The sequence below is a fragment of the Numenius arquata genome, chromosome 1 (genome assembly GCF_964106895.1).
Source record: "Numenius arquata chromosome 1, bNumArq3.hap1.1, whole genome shotgun sequence".
NCBI classification, from domain to species: Eukaryota; Metazoa; Chordata; class Aves; order Charadriiformes; family Scolopacidae; genus Numenius; species Numenius arquata.
The window spans coordinates 6,516,293-6,541,612 of NC_133576.1; positions in this window are offsets into that span (position 1 = coordinate 6,516,293).

The following is a 25,320-nucleotide window of genomic DNA, read 5'->3' on the forward strand; positions in this document are numbered from 1 at the left end:
GCTTAGAGTTACATTGCTCAAAAACATAGGAAAATCAGCTGTGAACACTGAAAGGTGCCATTTCACCTGGCATTTTTCATGCTATCCATTTAACTTCTGAGTACTTTAATAAATCAAAACTTTCCTGTAAACATCTTTAAAGTGAAAATGCCAGACCCAAACACACCATGGGCAACGCATAAGCACAACTCTGCAGCCATCAGACCAGAGATATGTTGTAAAAGCTGAATCATGCTCTGAGGGAGAAAACTCTCAGGTTTTGCTGATCTCTTTCTTCAGCCTGTTCTCATTTGTATTGATTTTAACTAAACCCAGTGCGGCTTTACAACCTATGCTGTGTATTACAGACAAATACACAAAAATTTTCCTGTGTCATTCTTCTGAAACTGTAAGAATGAGAGTTGCATTATCCTATACAAATAAAAGATGGGTTTACAGGCACTCAGCTTTTATCTGTAAGTGCTCCCCGCTTTCTACATTGCAAAAGTGTGTGAGATGATCAGTAAATAACTCATTAGAAACGTAAAATTAAGTTTTATTCAACTCATGATTCATTCTTGCCCTTCAGCTAATACTTGAGCAGTTCAAAGAGTATTGGAAAAAGGTGAATTCCCAAAAGCTTGAAATAAAGTAATTTTCAAAAGGTATGCCCAAAACCCATTCAGAATATAATTTATGCAATGTAAATAATCCTGTCAAAGCAGCGTTCTCTGAGAAAGAGCAGAATGTCATCTTAAATATCAGTATCTTCAGTGAAAGTCTATGAGAAATAATTCAGAGAGGAAGACAGTTCACAGAGAAAACTGAGGCAATCGGAATTAATTCTTTAAAATATTATGGAAGGCAAGTAAGTTTGGAAACATTTTCAAAAAATGAATACATATTTTCACAATTGGCTTTGGACAAATTTTCTCTGATTATTGGCTCAGTGGCACATCTATTTAATTTTAACTGTTGTACAAAAAGAATTTTACAAGTATTGGCCTCCTGCATTTCCCTTTCCAGATCAAGCACAAGAGTAACTGGAACATGATTAAAAAGACAACCATATTATTGCTCCTGCGAAAACGACAGCAACGTTTTTGTGGGTTGGAGCAAAAGACGACACATGCTGCAAGAGAAATAGCCCTCCAAAAGGCATAGAGCATTTTGAGTTTATCGAGTCCTTAGACTTAGCTGACTTCGTGGAGAACCCTCTCTGCCTCAGTTTCTCACTAATTCCCTCTTTTCACAGTTTGCTTATGCGATAGTTTATAAGTTGTAATGCAAAATGCTCACTGGAGTGATGATCGCTCCTGAGTGTTATCTGGTGCTACAAAATTCGGAGGCAACCTCTAGAGCTTGAGGAAAAGATAAAGGGGTAAGTGCAGGGCTCACGTCAGTCACAGCACTGCTCCAATACATCTGGCACACAACTGGAAGAAGTTCAAGCAACGTTCTTCTCTTCATGAGGACAATGACTGGGGGGAGGGTAAAAATAGCTATTTTCACAGTACTGGGTCAGAAGTGCTAGATTTATCAAGAAGAGCAACCTAGTTGCCATGCTAAATTACAGAAACCACAACAATACAGTTTTAGGAAAAAATAAGCTACGGGGATAGAAATTTCCTAGAACAGATGAAAAGATGGAAAGAGTTTTGAGGTATTTACAACAATTTTTTGACTGTGCTTAAATTTGTAATCAAATTTTGATTTGGTTCTGTGGATCAGAGAACCAAAACTGAAGAGGAAGACTGATCTGATTTAGATACCAAAAGGAAGCCCATAGAACATGGAAACAGGAACCAGATACCCAGGAGGAATAGAGACACTGCTTCAGCTGGCAGGGATGGAGCTGGGAAAGCCAAAACTCAGCTGGAGCTGGCACTAGCAAGGGATGTGAAAGACAAGAAGGGTTTTTTCTAAGCACATTGACAGCAAAAGGAAGGCTGAGAACAGCATGGGCCCATTGCTCTTTGGGATCTAGTGACAAAGGACATCTAAAAGGCTAAGTTAACACGATGCCCTTTTGCCACAGTTTTCACTGGCAGGCTTTGCCTCCAGGCCCCCCCGGGTCCCTGAGCCTCCCAGCAGAGTCCATGGGCATGAAGCAGTACCCACAGCAGAGGGAGACGAAGTTCAGGATCACATAACCCACTTAGACATTCCGAACTCCATGGATAGGAGCAGATGGTGCTGAAGGAGCAGCCCAATGTCATTGCTAGGCTGCTCTCTGTCCTCTTCAATAGGTCATGGTAGTCGGTGGAGATTCCTGATCACTGGAGAAAGGCAAATACCACACCCATCTGCAAGAAGGTGGCAAGGAGGATGGTCCAGGTCTATTGACCTCACCCACAATCCCTGGGAAGGTTGTGGAGCAAATCCTCATAGAAGCCGTTTCCAGGCATGAGAAGGGCAAGAAGGTGACTGGGAGCAGTCTGCATGGATTTACCAAGGGCAAAGCCTGTTGACCAACCTCATTTCTTTCTCTGACAAGGCGACCGTTCCTCTGGATGAAAGCAGTGGGGAAAGCAGTGCATCCTGCATACCCTGGCTTTAGCAAGGCTTTGACACAGTGAAACCCCAGGACAAAAAGAAACAGAGTGTGCACGCCCCTACCGTGAAGAGGAAAAGCGAGGAAAACGTTATGGACTCTTTTCACATACAGCTATAACCAGTAACTGAAATATCGTGTTTTTATAGGTTAAACTTTGGTGCGTCAGTTATTCTCACACCCAAGAGTGTGTACAGGCTGCTAGTTAGCTGAAGTTACAAAAACAGTTTTGAAAAGAAAACCTATTTATATGAAAACGAGTTGATAAAAGCTTTCTTTGATGACACTAAAGTGAAATCAAACCGTTATGTGTTGATATGAGCTCCACGTGAAAGTATAACAAAATCTTGAAGAAATAACATTTATAATTGTTTTCTCATAAAACATTTTCAGGAAAGGGAGTACTTACTCAAGGGGTGAAAATGCCAGATATGAGGTTGTTAAGAAAGTGAATACAGTAGGAGGACAGAAGCCACTAAAAGGCAGAAAATATATTCTCAGATGTTTTTAATGGCATAGAAAACCTATCAACAGAATACAAAATAAAGTTAACAGAACTCTATTTCCCTCTTATATATGTGCCAACACATACTTTGAAGTGTACTTAGACTAAAGCTTCAGGAAGAAATTAGACTTATTACTCTGAATCTAGCAGAGAGAGTACTGATGCGGTTTTAGAAGGGCTCTTGTCTCTACCAGCTCCAGAAGAGAAAGAGGAAACTCTTTACCTACACCTACCTCCTAAGGGGCAAGCCAATGCCTGTGTACAGAACTCCACATATCTACCAGGAAAGACGTTTCTTAATAGATGTATTTTGCCTCTCATCTCACTCTAAGCACTTCAACCGGGTTGTGGAAAATTTCTTTAAGAGAGTTCCTGTCTGTGAAATTTCAACTTATGCCCTCTGAACACAGTGCTTTACCGGAACTTCTAGACTCCGCACCCTTTCACAAAAGGATACCCAAGCATAGGAAGATACTGAAGTTTACTGATGGCATTTTTGCTGTGGGTATAAAGAATGGAACGGTACTGCAGGGAGCCAGCGGTGTAAGTTTGGAGCTTGACAGACAGCAGTGTAAATGTAGGGGTGAATAATTAACTCATGCAGGAAAACCAGGACTGATCTAGGGGCCCTGCTAGGCCTTGGGGGATTATAGATGGTTATCAATATTTCTCTACTTACAGAGAAGGAAAGTACACAGGAATGATAAATTTGGCTGAAAAAATTGTATCCAATCTGGCTGCTATTAACTGTTGATCTAAAGACTTTAATCTGCAAAAAATGGATAGTGTATGAAAGATGCTAATCATAACAATCAGCCTAAGAAAAAATTATAAAGAAGACACCCTTCCTTTGATTTTCTGATGGCAATTGCTACACATGATTGTCAAGCGAGCCCACTACGTGAGGCCTCACAACATCTTTGCAAAGATGGTAAGCACCAAAGGCTGTAGTTAACCCTGCAGGAAACCTAACTTAAGCTGAATGCCAGTGAATATGGACAGGAAAATGAAAACTCTCCGGTGTTTATGCATGCACAAACCCCCCAGTTCCTCTTGCAGAAGCACACTGCAAACCCCTTCTGCCAATGGCGGAGGAAGGGGTTTCACAAACACAACTTTGCTTGAGAAGGTTATTCTTTCAACTACAGTTGGATGATTTATAGCTAGAATATAAACCTGGAAAAGACCTCATGTCAGCAGACACTCTGTCTGAGCTTTCAATAAAAGAGAGGTAGTACAAACACCGGAGCCTGATGTTGTTCATGTAAATAGGTTCGAGAAAATTTTCTCAGTCTCAGACAGGATGCGGTCTGTCAGTGCAAGAGATCGTAATGCAGAAATTAGACTTTGCAAAAGGTAATATCAGCGATTAAGGCTGGCTGGCCTTCCGAACGTAAACCTACTCCTTTTAACAGCTTTGAAGGAGAAATTTATGTTGCAGATGGTACTCTACTCAAAGATTCTAGATCAGTAGCATATAAAATTTTAACGTAGAAAATATGACAGTGAGTACATGAAAGGTATGTGGATACTGGGAGTGAAGCAGACTGTTTAGAAACACATGGCATTTGCCTCAGAATTAATGCAGACACGGGGTGGGGGCGGGGCAGGGAACCCCAACACCACAACAACAAATATCAAAAACAGGAATATTCAGAAACTGGGGGGAGAGGGGAGGGGGGAAAAGAAGTCGCGATTGTAATTTTACACAAGGTTAGACATATAGGCCACATTTGGTGTATCTAGTTTTATGTACACAGATGAATAACTATTTATGGTCATGGATTATTACTCCTAATTTCCAGAAATATCACCATTAGAGTATGTAACTATGAAATACATGATCTCACGTATAAAATTTCTGTTTGCATAGAAGTTACCTGCCTTGGAGAACTAACGATGCTATTAATACATTTTTGTAAATTTCTATAAATATACTGAAACAAATTAGAAGCAGAAGACATATTGTGACAGTAAATCACATGACTTAATGTCTTTGTAGTCACAAAACAGTACACACAAGGTATTTGACAGCAAATGCAGTTATAAAAATTACTCGTTTCCTGTGAAACATGTTTATTCTTTTCTCGGAGAAGATTACTAAGACATTCCACACAAATAATGCCCACCTTAAGCCTGCACAAAAGAAAGAGGAAAAACAAACATTCCGAGGCTCCAAGATCCAAACCAGAGCAAACTAGAAAAGACAGAGAGGATCAGCCAAGATCAGTTTAAGGGACTGAACAAAACATTGTGGAGAGCTACAAGCAATGGAGCACCAGTCCACAGCCTGACAGAGCACTACGCAGAATTGCTGCATCATCACTTAAATTTTTTCCCTTCCTTCATGGAGAAATGAAAGAGTAATGGGTCTTTGGTGAGGTCCAACACCTTGTCTACTTAGTTGACAGCGATTAATATGATCAGCCTGACTTTGATCAGGGATCCAGCTCTCTTTCTCCCAAACTCTTCCTGTGAGCAGTCATTAGCTCACATTGAAAATGCCAAGTGATTTCTTGGCCACCACCTAAAGACAGGAAACAAACCTCACAGAACTTACAGTTCAGGTAAACAACTGTGATGATGGCAGATGGGAAAAGGGAAGCAACAGAAACTGAACATTAAGAGACAAGCAGAGGGAAAATAGATGCACTAATTCCTTTACTATGTTACTAAATTTTTCCCTGTCCATCTCCAGGATATTCTTTCAAGATAGTTTAAAGAAACAGATAATCTTCTGGGCAAAGTGAGTTTTGAAAAGGAGAAGGTAAAATACAGACAAGATTCATTGTACAAGTATTAATTTGCTCCAAGGAAAATTGCCCAGACACTACGGGGGCAAAGTCTGCTCCTGCTCAGCTGTATCACTCATCCAGAACTGATCAATGGTAGTAGTTCAAGATTCCTGACTAAATTTCTAGATTTGCAAGCAGAGACCTATGGATTTATTACAGACATTTGGCCTGTCTTGACCCCTCCCTAGATCTCTGCCCCATTTTGTGCATTTAGACCTCAATGGAGGAAAAATAATTTATAAATCTACTTAACTTTAAAGGCAATTAAAGTCTACAGACATCAATTGCAGGTAAGAACATAATTACTTATGTCTAAAATAAAGATGAGATTTGTACACTTTAAGTGCATTCCTAACAGGATTTCTTACGGGAGATTTTTTTCATCTTGTTTTGCTCAGCTATAAAGACCCTAGCACAAAGATTTATGTAAAGAAATAAAAGCAGAAACGTTTCCTTGGCAGGGATGTTTCAGAAAGAAACAACATTTTGATTTGCTTGGAAGATAGTATATTTTAACATATATTAATTTCTTCAAACATTTGTAGTACCTGTGTGAAGGGGGCTTCAAGACGGTGTAACCTTTTGATTTTTCAAGTGTAATGTCTGTGCCTCCACTTTTGATTCAGCCACAGTAAACAAGAAAGCTTCCTTTCCTTTTTGTAAGGGCTGTTTGATGCTGTTTCTTGATCTTGAATTAGTTGTTGACTCATATCAAATGCAAATCAGGCCCTTTTACAGTATGAATCATAGCTGCCCTTGGTTAAGGGGGTAAGAAGAGATGAGAAGGGAAACATTACATTTCTGGACAATACTGATGACTGAGGCTGGTGTGTGATTCATACTTAAGAGGGCCGATAGGCACTTTCAAGTCATAGGAGATTAAGAAGCAACTTCAAACGGGGCTTTCAAAGGGAGAAGAAAACAGGAACTGGAACAAGCAGCACAGTAATACACACGGCCACATCCTGAAGTCCTCAGTGATGCAAAATTCCCATTGACATTCACTTTATGGTTTGCGAGCACCAAGCTTAGAGTTCATGGTTTAAGACTGACCATCAGTTAGCTGGGAGTTTCAAATAGCAGAAAGTCCACTCAGTGGAGTTTTAAAGTAATTATTTTTTGGTCAGATTTTGTAACAAACAGGAACCCAGAGAGCTGTATGTCATTTTCCACAAAAAGATTTCCTTCTCATATACATGGCATTGTTATGAGAACTGTGGACGTATCTGTGGTTACAAGAAAGAGGATATGGAAGGGGGTATTTCTATTTGCTGAAAATTAGATGTGGAGGACAACTCTCAAGGAAGTATCAAATAAATTATTTTTCTTTCCTTTTTAATTTTACTCTATATGGGAAATTACTATGGAATTAGAAAAACGCCTGCCCGTGCAGCAAAGCATCTCTTTGCTGATGGCAGAGACAGAAACAACACATTATAAAATCAGCAAGTCAGAAATGTACCCACTTTTGCTATTTACCATAGAGAGAAATAACCATTCCTTTGCAAACACAGGTGAAGAATAGTTTTTCTTCAGTTCACTAAAAATTGAAAGAGATCTTCAACTATTCCTTTAAAGACTTTTTTTTTGGGTGTGTGTTTTTTTTTAAAATCAAAGCTTGTTCCATGTATTATTTTCCTACCTACCATATATATTACCGCACATGAGCTCCTTTTGTATTTGGCTACACTAGATTTAATTGCAGAATCTATACTGCTCTCTTTGGAGGATGAGGAATCAACATGTCTTTTGTGTAGGAGCAAGATTCTGTCTTAATCCCATAATAATTTTCTAATTCCTTTCATATTCTTGTAACTGGTGCTTAAGACAAAAACTTGGCAAAAGGGCTTTAAAGCGAAGTCAAGGTATTGCTCAACTAGTTTAAAAAGAGCAAGGAAGAAGAGATATACCTATTTTTAGAGGAGCAATGAAACAAGTACTTTAAAGAGTTCAGATGCCTTGGTTAAGAACATTTTGGATTAAAGAACAAACGCAATTAGGATTGCTTGGCAATTACACTGGAGTAATCAGCCAACGATCCTGCACAGAGATATCCTACTTCTATCACTTTTACCCAAAGGAGGGCATTGTAGTGCATGCCAATGATCCAACCAGCGCCTGCTATCAGCAGGCAGCCGTCCATCAACCCTCCTCTTCCAAAATCTCTCTCTGAAACCAGGCCCTCCTCATCCCCGTCAGGCTTTCCAGTAGGTGGGGACCCATGGGACTCTCCTCGCTGGGGGCTGCCCTGTCTGTCTGCTGGCTTCGCCCGCCGTCCTTCCTGTTCCTCTAGACTCTACCAACCAACTGTACTCAGCCACACGTTCTGATATGACAGATTAAACACCAAGAATGAGGAAATCAAACAGCACGCGAAATCCGCCAGGCAAGTTCGCTGGACAAATATTTCCAATTAACTCTGCAGCAGGGGCCAAGTTCGCTCCGAAGCTGGCTCTGTAACCAGAAACCTCACAGTCGGCCAGGCGGGTTTCATGTGGTTGTGCTGTGCTGCGTGCAGTCTGGCGGCGGAGAAGCTAGTCCTGGGGAAAGGACAGGGTGGGAAGATCATAAAACTGGGGTGTGTGTGTGCTTCAGGGCTGGCAACCACTTTGTTTAGTTGCCGTTTAAGCAAGCAAGGCAATAGGATTCAGGTGCCACGCTCCCATGGGCACCTCTGGAAACAGGGGTGGTACCCAGGAGCCACGACGCAGAGAGGTCCCCATTGTTTCCTGCTCTGAGCAGAACTCCCGCCTCAGCCCAGCCTTTCTGGGACAGTTTCATGTTCATTCAGCGTGGACAACACAGGCACTAAACCATCTGCCCGACTTACAATGTTAACAAGCTTAAAATCTTCCATCTGTCAGAACTGCTCCTGAAGGCAAGTCAAGCACTCACAATACATTGCTCCTTTAAACCAATGTTAGACTTCTGTCTTGCCAGAGATTCAGTAACTGCAGCTTTCAGGTTTTGGCTAGCACTAAAACAGTTTCTGTAAAATATACCACAGATAGCTTCTGATTTGAAAATATTAGCATGAATAATGTGTTTGATATGTACTCAGCCAGTATGTCCTTGGTTAAAAGAGTAAAGCCTCTAAGAAATGTTTGGGAGAGTATGTCCACAGAAGGGACTGGTATGCATTTGTGGTGTCTATTCTTGTCTGCTTAAAATGAAAATAGAAAATCAGGTTGTCTAGGTTTTCCATTTTAATGTAACTTTCTAGTTATTATCTGATGTCAAGCTGCTAATTGCACACAGGTGGTGTAGTAGTCAAGTGATGAAAATTTGAGGCTTGTGGCACAGAATACTTACAGTTTTGCACAGATTTTAACATTTTCCAGTGAGCAACGCTATACCATATTTACAAAACTGAGCCATAAAGTTAATACCCCAAATTCCCACTAGCAAAGAAAAAGCACAAAGAGCAACAACGCCCGCTGCCCAGTAATATCTCCTGTGCACCTCAGATCAACCTCTGACAGAAATGATGCGTACTCATTATTTGTATAGGTAAACTCATGTATTGGGTTTTCTGCTTTAAATTCCTCCTTTTAAAACATCGATTTAAATATCTTAACATGTGCATGGAAATGCTGGAGGAATAAACTTCCCAGCAATGTTTATCTTTTTTTTTTTTTTTTTAAAAACCATATGTTTTGTCATATTTTACATAGCAGTGTTTTCTATTTTCTCAACTAAAATGAGATTTTAAAAAAATCTGCACTAGCCCACATTCCCACCTGTACCTTTCTTTATATCACAGCTGGGAAAAGATTTATTAAGGGCAGCTAATGGGTCTTTACTCTCTCCTTCCTCCACCGGCAGCGGCTGTGGCAGCACATTGCTTTGGCTGGATCAGGGCAGTAGATGCAGTTGGATGTATGGCAATCTGCAAGCCCCGACGAGCAGCCGCCGCTCTGCCCACGTGGGTCGGACACGTCCAGGACTCGTGGGCTCACTAAAGGACCCCTGTTCCTCCATGCTCACTGTTTGTGAGCCAGGCTTGCAGATGCAAGCTCCTTCTGAACGTTAAACAGGTCTGCACCCAGCCCTGCATACACCTATTTACTCAGGCCACCACATGTAACTGATTAACAGAACAGAACATTTAGTAACATCCCCTGTACAGGTCATTCCAGCCTAGATTTCAGATTCACCCACAGGGAGCTCCAGTTCAGTCCTGCATTTGTCCGCCCCGAGATGCCGTCACTATTGATTGAGACCAGGGTCCCACCACGTTAGGCCAAAGGCACGTACACAGAGACAGCAGCAAGAAGCAGCAGTGCTCCGAAGAGCTGACAGCCTGAACAAGCCATTAGGAAGAGAGGTGGGAAGACAAAGAGACGACAAAGACACAGAACAACGCTTTAGAAGTAGCTTAGGAGCAGAAGTCTCACTTACTTTCAACAGTGCTTTTGAAAACTGCATCCAAAATGACTTCTCCAAGATCACACAGGAAGTCAGCAGTAAAGCTGATACAAGACTAGCAGCAGTCCAGTACCCACAGGACTCCAAAGCTCCTCCAGTATGGCTGGAGGCAGACTTCAAACAGTATAGATAACCAAACTGAGAGATTAGATCCGAGTCAGGAAAAAAAGTTAAATAGTCCAGCAGTGCTGCTGAAAACAAGCAATATGGCACTGGCGCTAATGCTAGCCTCAGCATCCAAACCACTGAAAAGAAAACCATGGCAGCAAGGCTTGCAGAAGAAAAGGGCTCAAAACCTCACAAACAGCTATGAGAGAGAGGGAAAATCATCCCCCTCTGCAATCATCCTTACAAAACTGCATCAAGACGTACGGCTAGCAAGGTCCTCATGGTCTGATGAACAACACGCATCCCTGGCTCATGACTTAGTGCAGGCTTAAGATGAGAGAACTGCAACTGGGAAAGAAAATGAATGTAACCAGAAGAAATTAGAAAATGGAAGAAGGGCTAAGGGGGAGGGAACAAACCCAAGTAACAGAAAGTCCCAAATTTAAGGAGTAACCTTGAATTCTGGTTTGGGTTTGGGTTTTCTTTTTATGTGGGCATTTTCTTTTTTCTTTTAATATTTTTTTATTCTAATATGATGCCAGCAATAGCAAACCATACACTGCAAGAGATGGCCGTCCAGGTAAGTAATGAAGTGGTAAAACAAGAGTTCTAATGCCTCAGAACCCTGCCCTGCCAAAGGGGTGGCCTGGCTCCAAGCTGCTGAAGGACAAACCAATGTGGAGGCCAATCAGTCCTAGCCTTCATCAGTCAGTGGGTTAAGCACAGTCCAATGAAACTATTAGGACTTTTCAATACTTTCTGTAGACACCGCCGAAAGACCACATAGGGGAAACATTCATACTGTGTTTGGAGAAGCAGCCCAGCGCTGCTGCCAAGATCCAACTCGCTGCCCAGGTGCACCACGCATGTGCAAGTGTGCAGCCCCACCTTGTCCCTCCATGACAAAAGGGACCCCACATACCTGAGGAGACAAAGTGGCTTGACACGCTGCCAGGTATGACTGGGAAGTCTCTCTGCAGGGAAGCACACCGGAGAGTTGTGTGTTGCACTCCTGAGACACGTCACTAAGACCTCCGTAGACATCACCATGAGGCAGCACCGTATGAGAGGAGGACATTCAAAACTCCACAAAACCACCAGAGAAAATTGCTTTATCTTTAACCTTTGTCTCCTCAATGAAGCCACGTAGCTATATTCATGTTCTGGGCACAGTTTAACACAAAGGCTCTTTGTGTGTGTCTCTGCAGCAGTCCCTTTTCACTTCCACAGGAGATGTTCAGATTAGGTGATCTCTCCTGGCAGCAGTCTGGGCTTATTTAACCTTCTGGAAAGCAATCTGAGGGAAACAAATAACCTCAGGCTCTCAAAATCAGGCCTATGGGAGGTTCAGGATAAACAGGCTTTGTGGAACCTCTCTATATAGAGAAGCATTTCACAAAGAGAAGTCCTTAGCTGTACCACGTTCCCCATCCAATAATAGGCATTACTGCTTCTCACATTAAACAAATCTTTCATTAGGGGTTAGGGGGGTGGCGGGGAAGCTAAGTTGGGGGGCGGGGGGGGTTTAGCATCTACTCTCTAGATTATTTCCCTCTGCAAACTGAGGCTCATACTGGTTATTACACCTTACAATGTGACTTTGGTAATATCAGCCACATACAATGCCAGAAGTTTAAAAATTTTAGTGATGAAAGAGACTACAAAAGTGATGTCAGATATTGATGCGTTAACCAGAGAAGCATGACACTGAGATGGGTCTGCCCAGGCTCTTATCCTAAGCACCCTAAAAATATTTGTAAGGCTTTTAAACTCAAATACTAGGTTCATTTTCTCCACCCCCCTGCACCCCCAAAGGCCCTCAAAGTGAGACAGAACAGAATAAATAGATTAAAAGTAATTTTTTCCTCACCTGATCCCTGTGATTTTGCAGGGTGCATCTTTTGGGGGTTGCTTGCTTTTCACCATCCATAATTCTCCTTACAGTGAGGCAGGACCTACCTGGCTTGCAACAGCCTCAGCACATGTTGAAGTCCTTCAGCGTGCATCTGCCCCTTCCTCTTCTCAGAAGTCACCCACTCCCTGCTGCTTTAGAGGTACCTGCCTGGTGCTCCTTTCTCTGCCCCTCAGCTGGCATTTGGACTTTGCAGAACACAGGCTGCTGTCCTGGGAATTTCATGGGAAGGATAAAAAAAGGGGGAAGACATACCATATTGTTGTAAAAGATGATTCACAACACTTGCAGGTAACACAGTCCAGAACAATCACAGACCTCTTTAAAAATTAAAGGCCAACTAGCAACTTAAAAAAAAAAAAAAAAAAGAAAAAAGAACAATTTAGCCCCTTTCCTCATGGAATAAGTACAAATAAAGTTGCAAAGCAGTGTGATGTGTGACAAGGTTGACTAAGAAAGCTGGATTTTGTGGAGCAAAGCTCTCCTTTCCCGGTGACACAAAGAGCTACTGAACATGGTGAATTTAGCAGGCATACATGTGTCGGTGGTGTTAGGAGAAGGGAATGGACAACAGAAGATACAAACATGGAGATTGCCCTGAGCAGACTTGAGCCAGAGCTCTTAGAAAACGGCGTGAGGCAATGTGGATCTCCTCTGGGAATAGTGGTGTGCATCTTCACCTGCAGAACAGGGCTGCACGCACAGTCTCTCCAAATACACAGCCTTGCACTAAAGAATATTCCTGACTTGCACCACCAGTTTCTCCTCCCCATATATAAGGCTCAAATAGTCATGGCATCCGGCATCCACTTCGCTAAGCTACACAGAAACACTTGGAAGACTACCATTCTTCTGTAAATTATCCTGTTAAATAGATTCTCAACTAGTAATTTTATTCATTAAGTTTCCAAGTATGTTACAGTCCATTAGTCCTGCTGCCTCTTGTTTAGTCACCTACGTGATGGCAATGTTCAATGGAAAATGTTCTTTTCTTTTAAATAAAGGCAGGTAGGTTCCCTTGAAAATCCAATCCTGCAATTTGGTTTTGCTTCACACATACCAACTCTCAGGAGCAGACTCTGGGGGACAACTATTGAACCTTCCTGTGGGAAAGACAGGTTGCTTTTTCTGCGAGATGTTTAGAGCCTAGGGAAAGTGAGTGTGAAGAAGCATGCAATCGACAGGGAAAATAATTCAAAATAAGGGAGCATTTAAAAATCCTTTCTTTGGCTAACACTGGCAGTAAATGTCTCACTTGAAATACTGCAAGGAAATTCAGCTTGCCTGCATGGAAGAGCTATAGCAGAGCAGGAAACTAAATCCAGTAATTAACTAACAGTGAGATTTTAGCTCTGACAACATAAAACATAGCACAGCACAAGGAACTTTCTAATATTTTGCGTTTCTCTATAAGAACGAGGGCAGAGTTTAAAATAATGCAGGGGACTTGGGTGAGAGTTAATCATTCAACAGCAGCTCAGAGCAAGGATCCCCTGACTTTCTTTTGGAATGATGCTGGACTCTCTGTGGGCACTTGGGTCTACACGAGTAGATCATGTTTTGCAAAATTGGTGCCTGATGTCCTGGCTCAAAGAATTCAGCCTTATTGCTTATGCAAAGAGTGATCTGCACTAGATACAATAGAAGTACAAGGGAAGGGATACAGGACTTGCCTGATCGTTCAACCGTAAGGGTGTGCTGAAAGATTTCTTTCTGAGCCTCCTCCGGCACAACCCCACAGTGAAAGCTACTGCGCCGGGTCTACAGAAGTCTGATTACTGTGCACACCGTGCACTAGCTCGGCAATGAAGTCATTCAGTAGTCTGATTAAAATAACATCTTCTAATTCCCTTTTTGTTGTAATTTACAGTCTCTCTCCTTTGGCTGAACCTGCCAGCCATCCTGGAGGTGAACAAAGAGAATGTGCTAAAGTTGCCAATTCTGGGCCCTGGTGTGAGAGAAAGCTTTTGTTTCCAGAGGTTGTATTTACTCTGGAGACAGTTAATCAAAGCTCCGCAGAGCATTGTAATTCTTCTGTTCCCTTCGTACGGGTATGAACTCTCCGGTGTCTGATCCCTGCGACTGTCTTTCAAATCCCCTCAGTAAGCTCACTCCAATGTAACTTACACGAGGGCTGGTTAAGAAAGATTCAAACTTTTTTCAGAATGGCTTTAGATAATTAAATTACATCACTTGTGTTGTTGTATTTCATATTAGCACCATGGACACCAGCTAACTTTCCTACACAGCTGAAATGAGTATCAGGACCGTTTCAGCAGAAGGACATTTAACACTCACTGCCCAAAAGGGGATTTGGATGGAGCCAGTTCCACCGAGGACGTGAACGTTTGGGACAATATGGTCAATTTGCCAAATGCCTGATGTAAAATCATGGGACAATCCACACAGAGACATCCAAAATGAGCAGATGTTAAAGGTGTGTGTCTTAGATTTTCTGATTTTCTCATTTTCTCAATGTTATTAACCTTCCTCTTTAATAATCCACATTGCTTCCAACCATACATGAAGACTACACATACAGAATCAATGCCTGATAAGTCATTTATCTTTCATTTAAAAATCACACAGAAAACAGTCTCTAAAGTCCTCTGGTGACGCTAGTATAGTTTTGTTTTGGTTTTTTTTTCCCCAAGTACAGCTGAACAAAACAATAAATTATTTCAAATAGTCACGTTCTTGATTTGATCTTACACCAAGTCTGGAGTCTACAATAAAAGACTCTAAGGCAAAGCAAAACTACACTGGAGCTACTTGTCCTACTGAGAGTCTGACAAATCTATTTGAAAGCCTTGTTATAAAGCACAATACTCTCTTTTCAGCATAGAGTTATAAAGGGAAAAAACTTTCTCGATAAAAGAAATTGTATGCTATTTAACATGCAAATATCATAAGCCTCTTTTGAAATACAGACACTTGAATAAACAGATTCATAAAGTCAGTAAAGGTTCTTTAGCATGGACATGGGTGCCAGTTATCCTAGACAAACATTAAATGTGAAGATCACTCATTTATTTTTAAACTGTTATTTATTTTTTAAATGGTTCCATTACACAAATGCAAACAAAGCACACCAGAAACAGAGTGCTCTTGAGACAAGTCCCCTGAGCACTGCCTGCGTGCGTACATCCAGCCCAGAATATGCCTTATGGGCAGTGAACTCCAAATAATTTCAGCCTGTCTCCTTGGAGAGGATGCTGCTGTATCTAGGATAGGATCAGTTCTGGGTGGTCTCCAGTTGCATTGGAGAGACTGTTTTAATACAGATAATTTAACATTGTAAAGTATTTTGTGACTCTTTGGGGAATGATGATAGTGAGAAAACTGCGGCATTTAACACAGTTCCTTCACCATCTCCATGAGATGAACCACACCAACACCTACCTACGTCACCTTCAGTTTGTTTGGACTGAAATTTAGCCAACTCATTCCAGTGTCAGCCAGATGCTGAAGCTGGGGAAGGAGCAACATACGCCAATCCACCGAGTTTGGTGGACAGGGCATTAGACTGGGATGCAAAGCCACAGATTTGTCCCGCGTTTACTGCTGACTTGTGACCTTGGTTCACTGTGCCTCTGCTTCAGTTTTAGCTCTGGTAATCTTGCAGCACGCTTTTGCGGAAATATCTGCAAACTGTGAGCAAGCCGGGGTTTCTTGTGTGCTACCATACCAAATCCAACCAGCTGCAGCAAAGCACCAAAGAGGCTGTGCCGTGAACTACTAACGGGAGGCTGCCTACACACCGGAGCACGGAAACAGCTCAGGAGCCAGCCGCTCCCCCCCTCCCACTGGGAAAGCATCGGGGTAGTGCAGCTACACTCCACATTCCCCAGATTGCGGTCTGCTGAGAACTGCCTCATCACATGGCATTTGATCCTTGACTTTTGAGCAGTGGAAACCATGAACCGATGAGATACGATACCTTTTCTGCCTTCCCAGTATCATGTTTCAATTAAAATCATTGCAACAGATACTACAGAAGCACAATCTATGCTCAGAAGCAGCAGGAAAGGTGATCTGTGATACAGGCTTTGTGTTAAAATGGAGTCTACCACACGGATGAAATCAAGTCTGTGAAAGACAGCAGAGGAGAGCAATACAACCCCAGCCCACAAACCAGTGCATTCAGATGCATTAACAAAAGATCATGGCCGGTTGTAAAAAAATACTTGAACACAAAGCCCTTTTGTATCATCAGAAGATGATTGTGATCTAATAAGTCCAGCTCGATATCCACCTGAAACACTCTCAATTTGCTTCTACGCTTCCTCACTTTTGCTTTCTAGCATTAGGTCCACGTCAACATCTGAGAGAAAGCTGCTTCTAATTAAGCATGCAAATTCTTATCCCATGCACTTAATTCACCCTGTGCTAGCATATGCAACACTGATCAAGTGACAGAAGCAATTCTAAGCTACAAACAGTTAAATGGGGGCTCCTTTCCTTTGCAAAGCATTGCTCTTTGAAGTGGCAGTGTTTTGACTTATTCTGCCTTTGTTAGAAGCTAAGATTGTGCCACTGAAAATCTATGGTGAAATCTGTCCCCTACTGAATGGCAAAACTCCCAGCAACTTTAGCAAGGCCAGGAACAGATTTCATCCCCTGTATCTATAGCAACTCAGAGGCATAAATTGCATCCATGGGACCTTAAAAGTCAGAAAGCAATGGGTGGCAATCATAACGAAGCTGTTTTTCCCAGGATTCTTAGAAAACAGAAGACAAATAAATAAAAATCCAGAATATTTTAACATTTCATTTCCCCAACCCCTCTTCACAAGTAGCTACAAGTCCTCAGAGTTTCCCACTGCCAGTGGTCAATGATATCATTCACAGGGATTTTTCTACACCCTTCATTCGCTGGCCTTTCTTAGGACTGTTACAGTTTCCTGTGGGCTTTGGTTGGATTTGTGTTTTTCTTGGCCATAAGCTGACCTGAAAATATGAGGCTATTTCAGGCAAAAGTATCAAAAAATAAAAGTCAAGTCTGCTTTTTCAACCCCTATGGCCGCACCCTTATGCCTTCTGCCATTCTGCCCAGTTAGCATTTTAAAAACTCATTATATATTAATTATTTATTTGTGCATTCAATTGAAACTGCAGAAGCAGTTGAGGTAACCAGAATATAATTACAGAGGCTGCAATTTGGCAATAGAGATCAGGTTCTTGCAAAAAGCGCTTCAAGTTCTTGCAAAAAGACCCTCGCAGGAGCTGTGCCTTGGTTTCTCCCATCATCCACAACAGGCCTCCTCTTGCCACAGTATGCCACTTCACGCCACACCAAGGGATGGGTTCAGGCTGGAAAAGCAGCCCTCACCCTGATCACCCACAGCACTTTCCTGCTCCACCTGGGTGTTCTTTCAGGGGTTTCTTTCCCTTCGCTTTCTCCATGAGCTGGCTTTGATGAGATGGCAGGATTAGGTGATACCGCAATGAACGCTAAAGGCTGCACTTCCAGTCTCCCTTCTCAGGAAACCTTCCAAGCTTGCCACGGTACAAATTGACATAGTATTTTAACAAACTGCCTATATCTATGTGGACAGCCAAACATATAATTGACGGAATATTCTAATATTCAATTAGTCATTTTTTTGACTGCTACGAGCCTAACACTGTAATCATGACATTACAGGACACTTGCATAGTTTGATGTGGTCTTTTTATAATAATACAGAAGGCAATGGCATCATTTTGTCCAACTGAAAATCTACATGGTGGCACTGAACCTAAGTTTTTCCAGTTGCTGAAATGAATCTCACCATTCAAAGAAAAAGAGAAGAAAAAGCCCCCAAGTGAATTGTACTCCTAATTTGTTGAAAGCTGCACATAAAACAAAACAGCCTTCCACCCAGAACCCTGTAGATTTATCCAGTCCTTCTTGCATGTTAAGGTACAGTTATGAAGCAACTGTAAATTATTAAGGGTAAAACTAGAGTTATTTTGACTGATGCCACTTAGAACTGCATTCCTTCTAACCGAAGAAAGAAACATACTGAAGCGCAGACCAATCTAACTGCTGCAAAACTACTTTGAGGTAAATGAAATACAGTGATTCAATAAAATGGGAAACAATTTTGCCAGTGGATGTGGGAAGTGCAGAGTGTAAGACACTCTGAGTTTTGTGCACTGTGTTCTGACAGATTTGCAGGGCAAGTCACTTACAGTGATCCAGCAAAACAGGTGAGCATGAAAACCACCCTCTGATGCAAGAGAGCTCGTCCAAGTCATCACTACTCAAGGGTAAAGGTGGAAGCCTTAGAGGGTGTCAACAACATGGGTGACTCCTGGAGAATTTTAATCCAAATACTGCTTTGGAAAGCATTCAGTTTGTGGTTGTAACAGTCTACTCGATCTTATTCTATGACCAGAAAACTTGTGAAAGAACTCTTTGGACAAGGCCAGTGAGACAAAGGTCCTCTCCTTGTGGCCAAATAAATAGAACGAGTATTTGGCAGCCCCTCAGTCCCGCAGGCAGTCATCAGAGATGCACATCCAGATGATTCTTCTTGCTGTTGCTCTTACTGACCTGGCTTCTGTTCCCTATTCCCACTACGCAGCAGAGGAATCAAAGTTTTAACATTGGACCATGACTGTGTATCCAGGTCACCTCTTCACTGACGAGCCCATCAGGTCCTAAGGTCAGAAGGATCTCCCCTCTAACACAAGCCATTACCTCTCAACTCCCTCAGCACCAGAGTTGGTAACTCCCATCTTGTCAGTGCCAATCTTCCAGGAAAGGCTTTGTCTGAAGACATCAGGAGACCGAGGACAGCCTGTTTCCTTTAGCATTTTGTTGCAACACATAATTACTCTTCATTTAATCATTTGCTTCAATTGCTCCAGTGGCTCATTAGAAAATCGGTGATACTCACCCACATGAATGCAAGCTCACAAGGCTTTAGAAAAAGATACGCAAAGTTTTACATCTCTGCTTCTTATATGCAACTGACTTCTCTCCAGCCTTGCTACCGCTGCCTTGATCTCACAATGGCCAGCTTCCACGCCATCTTTCACTTTTTTTGGGGAAGACCATACTGTTTCATAGTCAGGGTGGTTTTATGCTCTTTCTGTTCAGAGATTAAATTTCCCAAAGTGGTGTCTACTTCTTTATTCCTAAACCCTTATTTGAGCACTTTGGTAATTGGCTTTGGTTTTCTAAGATTTGGAGTATAATTTGGATATCTCTCTGAGAAGAGGTATCAGGTGCAGGACTAGCTTTATGGAAAACATAGATGTTATTTTCATGTTCCTAAATAGCAAATTAGAATTCCAGGTTTTCATTTGTGGGCTTAAAGATCTTGAGAAGAATGCCTATTCACTGGATTATAATTCAACATCATTTGACAGGAATTGCTCCACCAGTCACACAATTGGCTCATTGGGCAGCAAGTAGCTGCGTAAAACCAGATGGTGCAGGATCAAAATGTTAAGAGAAGTCCGCATGGCACAAAGCTGGGCCTAATGGAAATACTTACGAGACCTCTAAATGGTACCAGAAGTAAGTGTGTGCCACATCACAGTTCCATAACTTCATCAACTTTCTAAGGATTTCTGGACTGTAGCATATTACTTTAGAATGGGATTCCAAACTTTAATATGTGTATGTTCCACCATCATCATAATCTATTTTAAAATATATGAAATATTTAACCTTACCTCTGTGAGACACTAACTTTTAGAGTTAGCCTGGATTATTACACTTACTGTAGAGTAAACCTCATTGCTTTCTGGATTTTAGGCTGACACTTCTCCAGTTTCTAAACCCAATGACATTCTGCAGATTTAACGTTATCAACACCTGAAGTGGCTAAATTGTCTGGGGCATTATTTAGCCACAATTAGCTCCACAGGTACTCTGGAAAAAGCACCTCAGCCCAAGGGAAAATAAAATATGGCCCAGTACCTGTAGGAATTACATGGACAAAAGCTTTGCTGTGGAAACATTCCTGCTGGGGCTACATTAATTTAGGGATCAATTTCCTAGGCTAACTTTGCTATCTTGACCACCATATCTTGATAATCACCTTTGCGGTTACAGAAGAAATTTATAATGAAGCCAAGATTGGAAACCAGCTATTGCACTTCTTAACCAGTGTCCTGATTTCTGATCTATCCTTCCTCAAAACAAGCACTTCAGGACAACTAAGCTATTAGGCGCAAACTTTACAAGGATGGTAACCGAGTTGCACTCTCAACACTCTCAGTTGCCAACTGAATTCCAAACAGAGGCTTGGCCTCCCCATGGTCCTGCTGGATAACTTCTACCAGGGAAACAAGGAGCATTTCTTTGAAGTCTAACAACTGCTGTGCCTGACGCACTCCCAACCCAAAGGGGCTGCACCGCACAGGGGCAGGCTGTCTGACTTGGTGACACCACTTGACACTGGCTGCACCTTGACCACATGAGGCCTCCCGTACAGTGGAGAAGATCAGGACAGCAATGTCCCCACCAGACAAACTGGGCTCCTCTCCATTGGACTCCTTCACACTGATGTGTGTGCAAGACACATAGCAGCCAAAGCCTAAAAAAAGGCCAACCAACTCTTATCTTGCTCTTTTTATGCTACTGTTGTCACTCAGACTTGGACTGGGTTGGATGGGCTAGACATAACAACCTGACAGAGCTTCCTTGTGAAAAGTGGAAACTTCATAAACATCCCCAAAGATTTACCCTTCAAAGCATCCTTGTCATCATCTATGATGGAGGATATAAGTTATTAGGAAGCCACATTAGGCTGATTAGATTTCCTTCACATCCCTATCTCTCTGCTTGTTACTCTAGGTAGCTACAGCCAATGCACTAAAACGTCGGAGGTAAACTTAATCTTGATCAGAGCCTGCCAACAAAAACCTGTAAGTTGACTGGTACAAGTTTAGGATATTTCCCATATGTCTGCTCAAATTAATGGCAAAAAACGTCCTACAAGCTTATTTACTGTAGTTTTTTAATGGGAGGTGTGATTTCAAACCATATTGCATTTCATCTCAAAAGCATTACTAAACATTTACATCATAGAAAAGAGGAAAGCATATTTATTCTTATGTTTTATTTTAGGTATCTGATGAATAAGGCACTGTAATACTTCATTTCTATTTACTAAGTAAGTCTTTCTTGCACTGGCAAAACCACAGAGAGGTAAGTCACATGGAAATGACCATTTCTACTTTTTCAATGAAATAACAGCATTTCAGAAGCAGCACGCACATTTACTAGGGTGAGGAGGGTGGATGTATCTTGTAACCTCTGCAGTTGGTGTGGTCATACAACACGTATTTCCGTGCCACTCTTCATCACCCTCAGACCCTGCTTGGTCACACGGCAGTGCTGTGGTACAGTTAGTCTTTCTAGACTTTGCTTTGCCAGGCACAGGTAGTGGAGGCGACATGAAACATTCTTCAAATGTGGTCTTTGATAAGTCAGGGCAGCCATCAAGATAGACTTAAAATCAGGTTAAGAAGAATCACTTTTAAAAGAGCCGTTGCTCTTTCCTGTTCTAGCTGCAGGTGAGGGGTTTACTAGCATGACTTCTCTGTGATATGGGATAACGTCTTCTCCTGTGGCAACTGAAGGAGTATGACTTTATATGATAAAAATTGTCCTTCAAAGTTTCATCTCCCATTCCTAAGTCAGAAAACAACTGTGGCGTGAGACATTACAGTTCTAAGGACACAGTTGCAACGCCTTCAGTTCCCTACAGTCACGTCCTGTGCTAATCTAAGATAACATCATGTTACTCCAATTACTGGAAAGCTTCACAGAAGTCAGGAAAAAAAAAATCACCAGTGTTAAGCGAAAACAATCTTGAACCGATGTTATGCTACAGCATCAAAATGTTCCAGATGGATTATAATGACGAAAAGTGCAGAGCATCAGCTATATTGGAAACCTCTGCTGAGTTTGATTTGTAGACTTTTCTTCCTTTTCCTGCCCCACTTTGGTCTTCTTCACCCCCACCTTATTTTTATCATGTCCCTTTGCCAGTGTTCTCAAAGATCCCCATCTGAGTTTGGTTCCTTTGGAACGAAGCCCTGCACATAAAATTATCTAAAGCAATCTTCCTTTTATTCTAATACTGACATTCATAATCCTCTAAGGACTTAAAAGAAAAAGAATGAGTAATATCAATTATGGGAAAAAGGCTTTCATGAACTGAAAATGGGTTTTGATCTATTAAAATAAAATTAAAAAAATTCAGCCATTTGCGTAACATTTCCCAGGCTAATCCCCAACATAATTCAAATGAGATGGTTTAGCATACAGAAAATAATAGAAATTCTTTCTATGGGACAAAAACACAAGGTTTTGTTTATTTAAAATAATTGCAGCTGTGGGATAAAGAACTTCAGCTGTACCAAACAAACAATCTTCATCAGATATTACAAAAATGGCTTTTCCTCTTCATTCTTTTCAGAATAGAAAAGGTGATTACAAAGAAAAAGAAGTCCAGAAAACGTCAGTGTTGACTATTTCAGATCTTTGGAAGACACGGGGTCACCTGTACTCCCTTCAAGGGTACAGGAAGAGACAAAAAAAGATGCCTTGCACGAGTAAGAGGAGAACATCCTCCTCCTCCTCACTAGAGAAGTGTATTAATAGCCCTCTGCAAAGTGTCTCCTGAGAGCAGGCTTGTCTTGTGCTGATATCTAATGGTCTATCTCCACAACTACCCAGCTATGCCAGTAGAACTGAGAAGATGCTATATGTATGGCAGGTAAGATCCTCCAACATATACGACATCTTTAATTAAACATAAGGTTTGCTCTAAACTGCCAGTTGAAAACCTAAGAACCATAGTTCTTCTGCCCGTTTCTCTCTGCTTTCACTCCAATGCATATCAATGTAAAAACATCGTATTTGCAATTTCACTTGCAGATTAATATTTGTGAAGATTTAGCTTAACTCCTTGTATCCCTGCAAATTTCTATATTCCCCCATGTTTATTGAAAGAATTTGTCAACCAAACAAACAAAATATTCAAGTCTTTTCCCACTTCCCTGAAGAACAACCTAGGAGAAATCATGAGGTCTGGTAGCCATATGTTTTTTAAAGCTGGGACAGCTCTAGGAATCATGAATCTCAATGATGCTTTTATATCGTGGTTTTCTTGTTCAAAGTGAAGAGCAGAGACCTAATCCATCCTCTGAGCACCTGCAGTTAGAGACAGAACTGGGACTAGGACTCACATTTCTCCAATTTTTGCTTTTGCTGCTCCCTCTACGTCACAGCACAACCATCTCACAGTCAAGCATTTGCTGTCAGAATAGATACTTTCCCATAGCTCATGGGCCCACCAACCCTGTCTTTCTTCCCTGCCTGAAAGATACCTCAAGCCCAACTTAGAAAACTCGTGTGCAGTTTTGACAGGTGTCAAGTGACCTGAACCAACCGAGTGATTCTGCATATCCATTTGAGGAAAACATGGAAAAAGATAAAACAGACACAGATGCGAGACTGTGTAATGCACTCAGCACCATCTAATACAAACTTAACACCAGCTGTAGCCAGCATACAGGAACCAGCATCTGTCTTGCTGTCTGTACTGAGCTAACTCAAAACAATCCTCCTACGAGGCTGGACAGATGAGATTCATTGGGAACGTACATCCTTATGGTGTCCTCACTGTACCCGCCAGCTGAGCACCAGGGTCGGCTGGCAGGGGTCATGGGGAAAAGAAAAGCTGAGGTTTTTCCATTTCATGCCTTTAAGACGACTGGACTCTGAAGTGATAAAAGAGACGTCAAGAGTCTGGATAGTGGCTTTTCTTATATATTAAGTATCAATCCACCTTCGGTGCCAGTGAAACTGAATTTATGTTGGAGAATCACACATCTCCCATGACTATTGGTGGCTGGGATCCATACCTATGTCTCCAGGGTTAATTAGGCTGGCCGAGAATGAGCTGTCTCAGGAAGCTTCAGATCTGAATGCTGAAAGCGGATGGTGAAACCTCAAAAAAAGCTGCACCAAGCTATTTTTTTCCTTTCGTTGCTGGACCCAACTTGTCCAGCTTTATTTACTCTGTCCCTCTGTAAATCCCCAAAGTATCCAAAAGTATATATGGTCTTCTGCCATATCTACTTCCAGTTGAAAGCCAGTTTCCAAGGCACACACAAATTGAAAAATGTGAAAGCAACATTAACACTAGCTTTCCCAAAGCTCGTGCTAAGCTATCAACAGAACAAACAGACAGAAGCTGAGGTGAAGATAAGACTAATGCATTCACTTTTCATTAATAGACTTCAAAATAGTTCATTTTTTTTTGAGAGGGTAATGTTACTATAGCTCTTTAAATCTATGTGATTTAAATACCATCTGTCATATTAACATACTCCAATAAATTATTATAAAGTGCTTTCCTATATCTAGGTGAACATGGACTGCAGAGCTGACAGTCAAACAAGCAAAGTTTCTTGGCGTTAATCTGTTTCTATTGAGTTGCATTGATATATCTCACTGTATTTGATGTTGATAAATTTTACAGCCACTGGGAACATGGTCTTTAAAATTTTAAAGAAAAATTTGTTACTGCACTAGATGACTGAAAAAAATAGCTAGAAAGTATAACCAATGTTTGTTTCCAAGGTTCAGCCCTCCCAGTTTCATACTTTTCATTTCAAATTTTTAATCCAATCATATTATTATTAGAGTCATGATTCCTGAACACTTAAGATCCCACAAAGGACTCACAAAGCTACTTGACTCTGCAATTTCTTCCACATCTTTCTGCTGCTTCATTGCTATGGAGTAACCAGAAAACTCTCTCTCTCTCTGTGGTGCTGTATACCACACACAACACAGTATGAACCACAGATATAGTCACACTTCTTTTTCTTTCCCCCCCTTCAAGTTTAGCAAATGCAACACACTTTGAAGCATAACTTTCAGGTCTTTTAGAGTGCACTGCTCTATACTATTAGTTTCATCTATGAACACTCTGCAGCCAGTTGGTTTCTAACCTCTTACACCAGAAAAAAAACCAAAAAACTTTTAGACAAAATGCTCAAGATTTCTGTAAGATTCAGG